The sequence below is a fragment of the Sebastes umbrosus genome, chromosome 22, assembly GCF_015220745.1.
Source record: "Sebastes umbrosus isolate fSebUmb1 chromosome 22, fSebUmb1.pri, whole genome shotgun sequence".
Classification (NCBI taxonomy): Eukaryota; Metazoa; Chordata; class Actinopteri; order Perciformes; family Sebastidae; genus Sebastes; species Sebastes umbrosus.
This window is the reverse complement of record NC_051290.1, coordinates 10854742-10866802: the sequence shown is the minus strand read 5'-3', so window position 1 is coordinate 10866802 and position 12061 is coordinate 10854742. Positions and strand designations below refer to the sequence as shown.

Here is a 12061-nt window from a genome sequence, read left to right as displayed (position 1 = left end):
CGTTTTTCTGCTGCTCCGGTACACAGCCGCTTTACCTCGCCGTCAGACAGACCTTTCCGACGGGGAACTCTCTTCAAAGCCACCAGACGACATTCACAAAAGCAGCAATTTTACCTCGCAGAACGTGGGAGTATACATACAACCCCACTTCAATAAAATCTGATCTAATCCTTTCAGTCAGACTCAGCTAGTGCTAGTGTTCACATTATTTATAACCTTATTAATTAGCTTTGATCAGGTTAATTTGGTAACCTATACGTCACTTTTGCAACAACTGAGTGGGCATTTCTGATGGCGAGGTAAAGCGGGGAAAATATTCTAAATACAGCGTACTCTTAAACTGATATTGATTATTTTAGGTGGCTAAAATAGGACTTTCTGCTGCCGCTTTACCTCGCTGTTAGACAGCCCATTCCGACGGGGAACAGAAGCCGTTATAGCGCAGTCTTCAAAGCCACCAGACTACATTCACAAAAACAGTAATTTTCCTCGCAGAACGTGGGAGTATACATACAACCCCATTTCAAAAAATCCAAACCAACCCTATCAGTTATTTCCAAACTTAGCACAGCTAACATTGACTCAGCTAGTGCTAGCGTTCACATTATTCATAACCGTATTGATTAGCTTACTTTGGTAATCTACGTCACTGCTTTTTGCTAACGGCTGAGTGGGCGTTTCTGATGGCGAGGTAAAGCGGGGAAAATATTCTAAATATAGCTTTCAGTTATTCCTATACACAGCTTGACTTTGACTTTGACGTTGACGTTGATGTTGACTCAGCTAGCATTCACATTATTCATAACCTTACTGATTAACTTCGATTAGCGTACTTTGGGAACCTATGTCACTGCTTTTTGCTAACGGCTGAGTGGGCCTTTCTATTTGAAAAAAAAAAAGACAGAAGTTAACGCAGATGGACCCGCCCTTTAAGATTCATGTTAAGAAAAACAAATGCAAATTTTAATGTAAAAATGTAAAATTTATTGTTTTTGTGTCTCTTTCTGTAACTTTTTTTACAATCAGAAACTGGACCCTGAACTTTTTTGAAGATTCAAACATCTCTATTTCACATCTGGGCGAGCCAAACTGGACTTCAGGGAGCAAGAAGAAGACACAAAGAGAGACCCTCAGACTCTTATTTGAACTTCTCCCACATTGCTTGCTCTCTTTCCCCTTTTCCCCCCCTTCACCTCCTCAAAACAAATAAAAAAACGCCAGCAGATCAGCCGGAGCGGCGCTGAACTCGCTGCCTTCCCCTACGTTTTTAAAGCTCTGATACGAGCCCACCCGAAGAAAAGCTGCCTCCAAAAAGGATCAAAAACTGCCCTGTGTACACCATGACGAGCACCAGCAGGGCTCTCTCATAGCACTCCGCCATTTTGGATCTGCCAGTCTCAGTTGCTGGCAGAGTCATTGACACCAAAGGCACTTCAGCCACACAGTGCGGCCATTGTCTGCCCCGCGGCTCCCCACTAGGCCAAACCACTTGGTCTGAACCACTGACTGCCTGGCTGGCTGACTGTACACATCACATGCTCCAGCATCTGATAATAAACAGGAAGTAATATGCAAGGGCGTAAATCCACCGTAGGATTGCAGATTTAGAATGTATTATGTACTTTTCCATTTTCATAACGCTGAATGGAGTACTGTAGGCTCCCCCCCCCACTCCCCCCCTTTTGCCTGTGTAAAAATGTGTGGCATAGGCTAGGTGTGATTGCATCTATGTAAATGAGGCAGGGGTGGTGTGAGCACACACATACACACACACATTGTCCCTCAACACATGCAGTCATTCTTATTGTTATAAGACAGTGGAGCTCTATTCACACACTCACTGTGGCCATTTTAGAGCCTGGTACAATGGCTAAATCAACACCAGGAAAGGTTACATCTGATCGCATACAGCTTTGCCTCGATAATGAACGGGAAACGTCTTACAGTATCATATCCAGCTGTTTGTTTAAGCTAATGATGTGCTATTAACAGTGGCGAGGACTTAAGGGCGAAATAGTATTCTTTAAAGTATAACTTATGTTAGAAAAAATTAGCTTCTTGGTGCCTTATATTGTGTACTGATAAGCACTGATAATGAATTTAATGCTATATCTTTTGATATATAAGTTCCATATTCTATGTGCCAAAGGTATAAACTGGGTGTCTGTGCAATGTTGATTTATTTTGTGTACACAGAGGTATTTAGTCTGAGCGTTCCTGATCTCCATGAAATGGAGAGAGGTGGATCTGTTCGATGTGCTATATTCTGGTTTTACTGGTTTTTGTGCTTGCGGCCAAAAGACTGTTCTTAAAGAGGTAATTTACTCAGACGTCTAGGTTGTTGCAACAAAGTGAAGCGAGTTTCAAGATCACAGTTTGAAGAGTGACGTTTTCAAAGCCCGTTGTCTTTGTGCTGTCTGCTTTATCTTACATTTTAAAGGAATAGTATGTCTTTTCACTGTCTTGCCAGGAGATAGAAGAGAAGATTGATAGAGAGATTGTGCTGGCGGTAGCTTAATACTGAGCGTAGACATGAGAGTCATCTTAAGGCCTTTACACACCGGGGCTTTTTTTTCCGTGCAATTATTTCGCACGCCAATATATTTTTTTGAACTTTTGTTTTCATGAATACTTTCACACAGAACATGAATATCATATGGCGAAACAAGAATTTTTTCGACGATAAAGGCATCAACGAATCACGTTGTGCGGAACGGGTTGAGTTGCGCCTATATTTAGGCTCCGTAGTCCAAACCATGATGGCAAACTTTATTACTCCTTTCAACCTTGCCAAAGGCAGCGCAGACCAAATCCACTCCTTCCATTCTTACCTTTCACAATAAAAGTCATAGAAATACAGTATCATATTTGCAGTATTTTACATTTTCGTGACGTTTATCCATCATGCCGTCAGTGTGTAAAGGCTTTAACTCTTGCAAAGAAAGCAAATAAGTCCATTTCCCAAAATTGTTGAACTTTTCCTTTAAGATATCATATCCCAAAACTAATGGAAAGCGCGATAAAAAAATAACTTGCACCACGTGCAGAACACCAACTTAACCTTTTACTGCTCTGTCAGACTCACTAGTGGGTTAATTAATAGAAATACAGGTTACATTTCCTTGAGGATACATATCATGTTTTATGTTATGATGCAGCCAAAACAAAAGGAATCATATTTCATATGATGATTCCTATTTTCTGACCGCAAGCACTGCCGGTAAAACCAATCAACCTCCACTCACCGGTTTGATTGGATAGCACGTGTATCACTAAGCGATATCACGCTCAAGGTACAATATGAAACCATCAGGTAGCGAAGGCCAGCAGCAGCAGGAGGTCAAGCTCGCGTCTGCAGACGGTGGCAGCAGCGGATTGTTGCCGTTATCAGATTAAGCACGTTTCATATCTGCATTCAAATTCAAAAATTGCAAATGGCTATTGAGCCGTTTCTGAATCAATATGTAATTTGTTGGCTTGGAGAAGGCCCGTACCACTTCATAGCCTTTAGCTGTTTGGTACATTGCGTTATATTGGAAACAATGTAATGAGCACCATCTTTCATTCTTACCGCAGTATAGATTGTCATATGCAGAATCCCTCACTTTTTGTACGCCGTGGCGAGGCAGTATTAATGTATAGAAACTTTTCTCTCGTTCATTTTTTTCTATGATACACTCTGATGTTTACATTTTTTGGAAGGAATGTTGGAAATGCATGTTATGCTTACTTGATAATTGTACTGTTTTTTACTTTTCTGTGTTGAATTAAAACTGGATGCAAGTTCCAAACGTCTCAGATGGGATTTAAAGAGGAGGAGGGCGAACCTTGCACCCAGGAGACGCTGGAATCCAGTCAGAGTTGGGGATGCTGAGAGAAAGTCAGTTTATATAAAGACGTCATACTAAATGATTGAGTGACATTCATGGTTTTTGCTTAAATTTGAATGGCCAGGATCAGTTAGGTTTAATAGTTATTAACATTTTACTCTCACTGTCGGATCCCCACTGGGTATTCAGAGGGCTTAAGTGCTGTTTTTTTTCTCGTATAGGGAGAACATTTTAAGCTTTTTGACTTAAAACTATGATATTTTACATGATTTTGGACCATTATTATTATTTTTATCTCTACAACCAATGTGTTTATAATTAAATTGAGAGCATAAAATGGTTTATCTAGTCTCTTAATGTTGCTAATTTTACTCTCAAGGAGCACCAGATTGAAGCATTTAACTTTTAAAATGTAGCTAACAAAAGGGGAGGGTGAATATTCCTGTATTTTTTCATATTGCAATATATATAGCAGAAAAAATACACTTTTTTCCAACATCGTGCTGTGAAAGCAGTGCTCCATTTATTTTAATATGAAAGTGCTAAAATCAATGAAAATATTTGTTTTTATGCAGTGGCAGGGAAAACCCTGATTTCAAACAATCTTGAACATTAACCTACTGTATGTCGAAGCAGCCACAGCAACTACACGGTCAACAACACGGAGCTAATGCATGAGACCTGTAGGGATGACCCAGGTTACTATAGTTTATAATAATGCAGGAGAGGGATGATACAGCCATTTCATACAGGAGAGGGGTGAGGATTTACCTACGCGCATTCAGGTTCATATAAGACAGCATGATAATATTTTAATAATATATATATTTTTAATTTCCATTGCAGTTAAAGCTTCAGTAGGCAACACGTTTTTGGCATCATTGGGCAAAAATTCCATAATAACCTTTCAGCATATTGTAATTCAAGTGTTCTGAGAGGAAACTAGACTTCTGCACCTCCTCATGGCTCTGTTTTCAGACTTTGAAAAATCAGCTGGTGGGCAGTGCTTGGTATTTCCTCAGAAGATCTCAACATGGCTGCCAGGTCACAAACTTTCTCGTTTTACAGCTAAACAGTACACAATAACATGTTTCTGAAATAGGCATTACAGTAACTCGTAAGTGACTCGTGGCTCTCGTAGACGGAAGCTGGACGGCAGACTTCAGCTTGGCTCTGATTGGTTGTTTTCCTCCGGTCTGTGAAATCTTGAAGATGCCAATAGGAGTACCGGAGGACACCGGAGGACACCGGAGGACACCAGAGGACACCGGAGGACACAGAGGGACATGTTTTTTTTCCAGATTACCTGTCTCATGCACTACTGTCAGGATATAGTGACCGTTTTATAAAAAATAACTTTTTTGAATCATGTTTGCTCCATTTCTACCCACAGCAGCTTTAAATAATAGGCCTACAGAAAAAAAAAAACAGCAGCACCTTCAGCACCTCCACTTCCCACGCCGACGCTTGTAGCAGGTCTAACCTTAAAAAACGAGGCCTGTAACCTCTCAGGCCTTAAACCGGCTGTAATGAGTTGGGGGTCTCTTCTGCGGAAGCCAGCTGTGCCGCTGCTTCTTCCACCGGGCCTCACAAAAAAAACCCCGAATGATTAGATAACTACAGTGCAGCGCCATATCAAATAGTTCCAGGGATCAAATTCTCTAAAGAGAGGGAGGGCGGTTTGAGAGTGTGTGTGTCCATCTGTGCATGTGAGGGACATAGAGAGAGGAATGAGAGATAAAGGGTGGGTGAAGAGGAGGAGGAGGGGAGGACAGGAAGGGAGGGAGAAAGGGAGCGACAGAGGAGAAGGACAGGAGACAGTAGGTGGGAATGATGGGAAATGAGCGAGGGCGAAGGGGCAGACAGACAGAGAGGCACAGTCAAGGGGAGAGCAGGAGTACGAGGGGGAAAAGAGAGGAAGAATAGAGAGGGGGGCTTATAGAAAGAGGGAGACACAAAGTAGAGTTAGAACTTTTTTTTTTTTCCTCCTAATGGAGAGAAGGGCCGAGAGAGCTGCAGGATGGATGAAGGAGAGAGAGCGAGCGGGGTAAAAGGGGGGATGTTGACAAAGCAGCGAGACTGTGGCGAACAAAGAGAACGTGAAGAGAATGAGTCGGGGGAAACATCAAAGGGATTTTTCAGGCCCGGTTACCGGGACAACAGACATTTGCATGCGATTAGCTTTTTACATCATATTAAGAAGGGTTAGGGTGAGGGAGGGAGGGAGGGAGGGAGGAGGGGGAGATGCAGGGAGGGAGGGAACTATAGATCATACACACACACACTGTATGAGATAGGGGCGAGAAAAAAAGAGAAAGAAAAAAGAGGGACGTTGGTCATCTCACGCGGATAAACTGACTTATAGGCAGCCAGCCAAGCGTTTCTTTTGTAAATGAGAGTGCATGTTGGAGGGAGATACAGTAATATGCCGGCACAGACATTTTGGGCGAAGGGAGGTCAGAGCAGCTAGTGTGTGTTTTTATTTATTTGTTTATTTATTTTCTCTGATTTGAATACAAGTTTGACATAAAATGATTTAAAGCGTCGTATCAAATTCATCAATTTTTTTTTTCATTTTGTTTAAGCGGAAAAATATTTGTCAGCAACAGAGCATGCAGTCGGACGTAAAATATGGTAAAATAAATAAATAAATAAATAAATAAACAGAAAATAAATACAAAATAAATAAACAAACAAATAAAATAAATAAATACTACTACTATTACTACTACTAATAAATAAATAAATAAGTAAATAAATAAATAAATAAATAAATAAATAAATAAATAAAAAATAAATAAATAAATAAATAAAATATAAAGACAATTTAACCAAGCAGAATTGATAAAATAGCGAAATAATGTCCAAAGAAATACTGTCCATGCATCTCCACATTTTTCAGAAAAAAAACTGAAGTGTTTCTTTACGGGTTAAGAAAACTCTCCTACATCTTAAGTTACACAAACCCTTTAAAAACCAATTAAATAACAGTCACAAAGCTGAAAATTATATGCTATAAATATATGAAAAAAATCAACATAAAATAGGTCCTTATTATTAACAATACATCCTAAAATTCCAGTATATATATATAGAAAAGATAATGTACAGCAAGCTGGTCATTGTTATGACATAGACATCATCTTTCATCGCCCTGAAGGGGTTTATTTCACAACAATGACCCACTAGCTGTACATTATCCCGCTTATTGCACAGCTACATACTTAAGAACTCAAAACTTTCACTCAAAAACGGTCTGCCAGAGTCTGACATCAGAACTGCGCCCATATACACGGTCTGTTATATACATAGCAACTCTGCTATAAAGAAATGACAGACCAATCAGAATCGAGTATTCAACAAAGCAGCCATTTAATAAATATATACATGTGTTATGAGACTAGATATCGTCTTAGAGTTTGGAAGTGTTGTCTTTTTCCGGTTTTAAAGGCTGCATTACAGTAAAGCAATGTAATTATATGAACTCACCAAACTGTTCTAGTTGTTCTATTATTTGCCATTATTAGTCATTATATCCAGATTACTGATGATTATCTATCAACAATCTCATTGTATATTTGTGAAAGCACCGATGGTCAAACCTATAATATCGTTGTAAAATCGACATTGAGGTCAAAATGATTGTGACATTTGATTTGTATCCATAACGCCCAGCCCTACCCCACACATGCATGCAGGTATGTTTGTCGCCCAAAATGGATCCCCATTACACGATAAACACCTTGTTGTTTGCACACACACAGTGCATACATCACTCTGTCATAAAAAATAAAAAAAACACACCTCACACAACCTTCCCTGCAATAATAAAAGCCATTAAACATGTTTCTATGGGCACACACACCCTCCGGCGTTTTACACATGTAATATTATCCCGCCACATCTCTCCTCCACCTCCTTCCTTCCTTCCTTCCCTCACTCCTGTCTCTCCATCAATCCCCGACCCCTTCCCCTCCCTCTCTCCCTTTCTATCCATCCATCTTCCTCCCTCCCTCCCTCCCTCCCTCCTTATATTCCTCCTCCTCCTCCTTTCTTTCTCTCTCTCTGGCCTGCTCTCTCTCTCTCTCTCTGAGTGTGTGATGCTTCAGTGCCCTCTGTATTGTGGCTGCATTGTGCCAGTAGGCGTCGCCGCGACAGCCGTTGTCACGGCAGCATTGTGATGGGGGGGTGAAGGGGGTGATGGTGTGTCTGTGTGTGGGGGGAGTGTATTACAGTATCAATACCCTGACACTGCGACAAAAAGGACAGCAGCCGTAGCCACATATCACTCCACCTCTGCACTCCTCCTCCTCCTCCTCCGTCTCCTTCCTCCCCCCCACATCCACCTCCTCCTCCTCCCCCCAAATCAATTCCTCCTCCCCTCCTTTCAATTGATTTCCCACCATATCTCACTGAATATGTACATATTGATCCCCCTCCTCGTCCTCCTCCTCCTCCTCCTCACCCCAGCTCACTCTTTTCTTTCTCTCCTTCTCTTGTTTTTTACTCAAGCATCTATCAGATTTCACCCCCTCTCTATCTACGCCCCTCCACCCTCATCTCCCTCCATCTCTCACACACACTTTCCTCATCTTTCATTTCATCTCCCCTATTCTTTCCCTCTCTCTCTCTCTCTCTCTCTCTGTGCCATCTCTTCTGCCCCCTCCTCCCCTCTTCTCCATCACACCTCCCTCCCTCCCCGTCTCCCTCCCTCACGGCTGTTTTTTTGTTTTTTTGTGTTTTGTGTGTGTCTGTGTGTGTGTGTGTGTGTGTGTGTGTCACCGTCTCACTCACTCTCTGCATATTAATTGGTGCATTTCTGCTGCGGCGGAGAAAACAATCAAAGCGTCAGGGGCGGGTGATGATGCCATTGTGGCAGCCGCGAACACGTACACATATGTACCGCGCAGCAAACACACAAACACAAACAGATAGCGAGGCCGACACACACATAAGTTCAGTTGCAGAGACACACAGAATGCATACATATATATATACACACACATAAGCTGCAGACATGCAGAGTATGCAAACGCACACACACTCATTGATTTACTGTGTACACACACTGAGACAAGCATGCACTGCACATGTGCCACAGACTTAGTCAGTCACTCTCAGATACACAATGGCAGGCTTACAATGGCTGATCCAGGAGATATGTTCTGCGTCAGCAAAGACATTTGAATTTCCCAGCCAACATTTACCTCCGCACGCCGTTTGAGCACATTTAAATATTAAAAACCAAGGCCTTTAGCTGAGAGATTCATACTTCTGCCACAAAAGCGACTACACAAAGGCAGAGGTTACATCTAAAAAACAGTTTATCCTGATTATTAAGAAGAATAAACTCAAAGTGAGAGAAGGAGGTAAACATGTAAAGGTGAACGTTCCTGCAATCATTACTTGACAGACTATTCGGCTGGCTTTTTGTTCTTCGATATGTTGTGTATCTCGCCGTGTAACTCTCTTTGATAAAGGCTGAGAGGTGGTGGTAGAGAGGCGCGTGGGCTTCGCCACTCCACGAGCATCCTGGCCCACGTACTGTACGTTTGACTCTCTGCTTTTTGTTCTGTTTTTGTTTTGTTGTTGTTTTCACCGATATGCTATAAATCTACATAAAATGGATCATTATTGTTACCAATATATCTTAAAAATCTTATATATTCTCAACCAAAGCCTTAAGCGAGTCTCAGGGGGTCCATTTTCACTATTTAATTCACAAGTGAGCCTGATGTGAGTTATGGCCCAGACACACCAATCCCACATCAAAGAACTGGCGGCTGTTGAGTCGCCTCACGTCGCCTTTGTCTTGGCATTTGAACACACTGCAAAGCCTACAGCCGACGACCAACTAGCACGTAAGTCTGTATTTGTCATTCAAAAAGGGAAACCGGAAGACCGAGGACGGCGGATACACAAGCCACTGATATGATACCTACATGAAACAAAGCGGACCATTTTCACACCACTCTCACTCACCACTTAGCTTCATTCCAGACGGCCATGTCGCTGTGAAAATATCTGTGTATTGGAATGATCAGATGAGATGAAGATGAAAAAATGAGAAGAGCCTTCTGTGTTTTTCCCCTTGACTTTACTCGTCGGCTTACTTTCCACAATTTGTTTAAGCTGAACAGCCAATCAGAGTGATTTCTCTCACAGACGAGCTCCGCCGCCGATTCAACACGCTGAATTGGCCGAAAAGCCTCCAACACAGGCAGACAAGAGCCGACGTGCAGATCACACCGCTAAAACTAGGCCAACAGACGCTCACCAACGGCCCCAAACTGTCTGACGGCTGATCGTCGACTTGGTGTGTCAGGGCCTTAAGAGTCATAAGAGTGACTGTTCTGATCCAATCCGTTCTGATGGGAAGGCATGGAAATAGCACGCCACTTCCGCCTTCAACGTGTCATTTCACGCCGCGGGGTTAACATTGTGAAACAGTTGCGGTTATGTTTAGGCAACAAAACGGCCTCAGTTAGGCAACAAAACCACTTAGTTTGGTTTATGCATCACGGTAGGGCTTGAAATAAGTACGTCAACTAAGTAAAATACGTACGGAAACAACGTAACATAAGTACAGAAAACACGTCACAAACACAAACACAGGTCTCCTGGTTGAAAGTCCTGTGTTTGTTGGACCCATCCACCTCCCATAAGTAGTCTTTCTCACTTTTTTATTCTACGTCACTAGCTCCGAGCGCAGCATATTCACACAGATGCATTTACACTGCAGTCAGGACAGACTAAATTTGCATGAAATGACATGCCAAAAGCAAGAACGGCGTTGTGATGGCACGCAAAATGACTTAAGAAATTGCCGTGTCATTCAAACGCCATTTGGTGAGACCAGGCTGTCTGATCATAGGTTTCATTTCCTCCGCTGTAGAATTCTGAATTCTGGGTTTTATTTGATCTAACAACCAACATCTTTTCAGATGGAGGTCCCTGCAGTGAAATCTTATCAAATGGGGGTCTATGACCTAATGTGTAATTGTATCAATTTAGGAGTCGTTGACACGAAAAAAGGTTGAGAACCAGAGGCACTCCTCAAACTGATCTGAAAGATCCACATTCCCATTAAACACCCACAGAAATGAAGATTCCTCTCCATTCACCGCTTTTATTGCCTATTATATAGGTATATGTGTGTATGTATAAGTGTACCATGAGAAATGTCTTGATAAAATAATCAAAAGGCATTGCAGAGGTGAATTTTATGTGTGGGATTTTTCCTTTGTTTTCTACTGGTGATAAGAGTCACTCGTAGCGTTGAACTTTCTTCTCTTTTTCTTTCTTTTTTGCTCTCACCCTCTTTTAGGTCATTGTTTGGCGGTTTAAAGACCCCTCCATTCATATGTGTTTATGCGCTTATTGTTACTTCACTTGGATGTTTGACCTTCATTGTGCATAATGATGTATGTATGTGCAGAATTTGACACTTGAAGAATGTTTGAAGGGGGAAAGTTTCTCTGCGCTCACCTTGAATCTGAATTGAAGACGTGGATGTATGAGTAGGATTTTGTGACATCACAACTGGAGTTTGAAGCCAATTGTGGTTCAAGATACAATTAACACAAGATCATTTGTAGAAACTTGAAAGCTCCAGTGCTCATACACTGAAAATTCTACATGTTTTGAAACATGTCGTATTTAAGACAATTTATTGTTTGGTTCAGTCTCACTGCAGACAGACAAAAGATGATGATGCTACGCTTAAAGGTAGTGACATAGAATAAAAAGTGAGGAAGACCGCTTATGGCAGGCGGTAGTGATGCGCCGGTCAGGGTTTTTTATATCACGCAACCACTCGGTCTGTTATGAGAGCCAATCTCCGCCGCTCCACCCGCAAAAAAATATGCGTTAATCAACCACCTGGACCGAACTGGCAAACCGCCAACTTTATGCATTATAGTAGCACAATAAATGTCAGGACTGAGATCTGAGACAAGCAGACTCGAGTGTCGCGGCTCGCAGTGTGTGTGTGATCTCACAGAAATACGTGAAATGACCACGACCTCCTCACAGCACATGTCATTTTAATTCATTCCGTGCCACCACCACAGCAGGTGGTGTATGTGTTTGAGAGAGAGCAACAGAGTTGGGAAAAGAAGGTGCAAAAATTGCACCAGTGTTGCTGTAAGTTATCAATAACTTACTCAGAACGCCGCTTCGTCACTCTTTGACCCGCCCGCCTGACCCTGATTTAAATAAGGGGTATTCAA

At 41.9% G+C, this 12061-nt stretch overlaps 1 protein-coding gene across 1 annotated transcript in view; it reads left to right on the top strand.

Moving 5' to 3' along the window:
- The window catches only part of arhgef40 (Rho guanine nucleotide exchange factor (GEF) 40), a 52673-nt gene extending 48882 nt beyond the window's left edge, over positions 1-3791 (top strand). The window contains exon 27 of the mRNA XM_037758151.1: positions 1027-3791. The gene's annotated coding sequence lies outside the window, so the exon portion shown is untranslated. The remainder of the gene's footprint in view (positions 1-1026) is intronic.
- The last annotated feature ends 8270 nt before the right edge of the window (positions 3792-12061 follow it).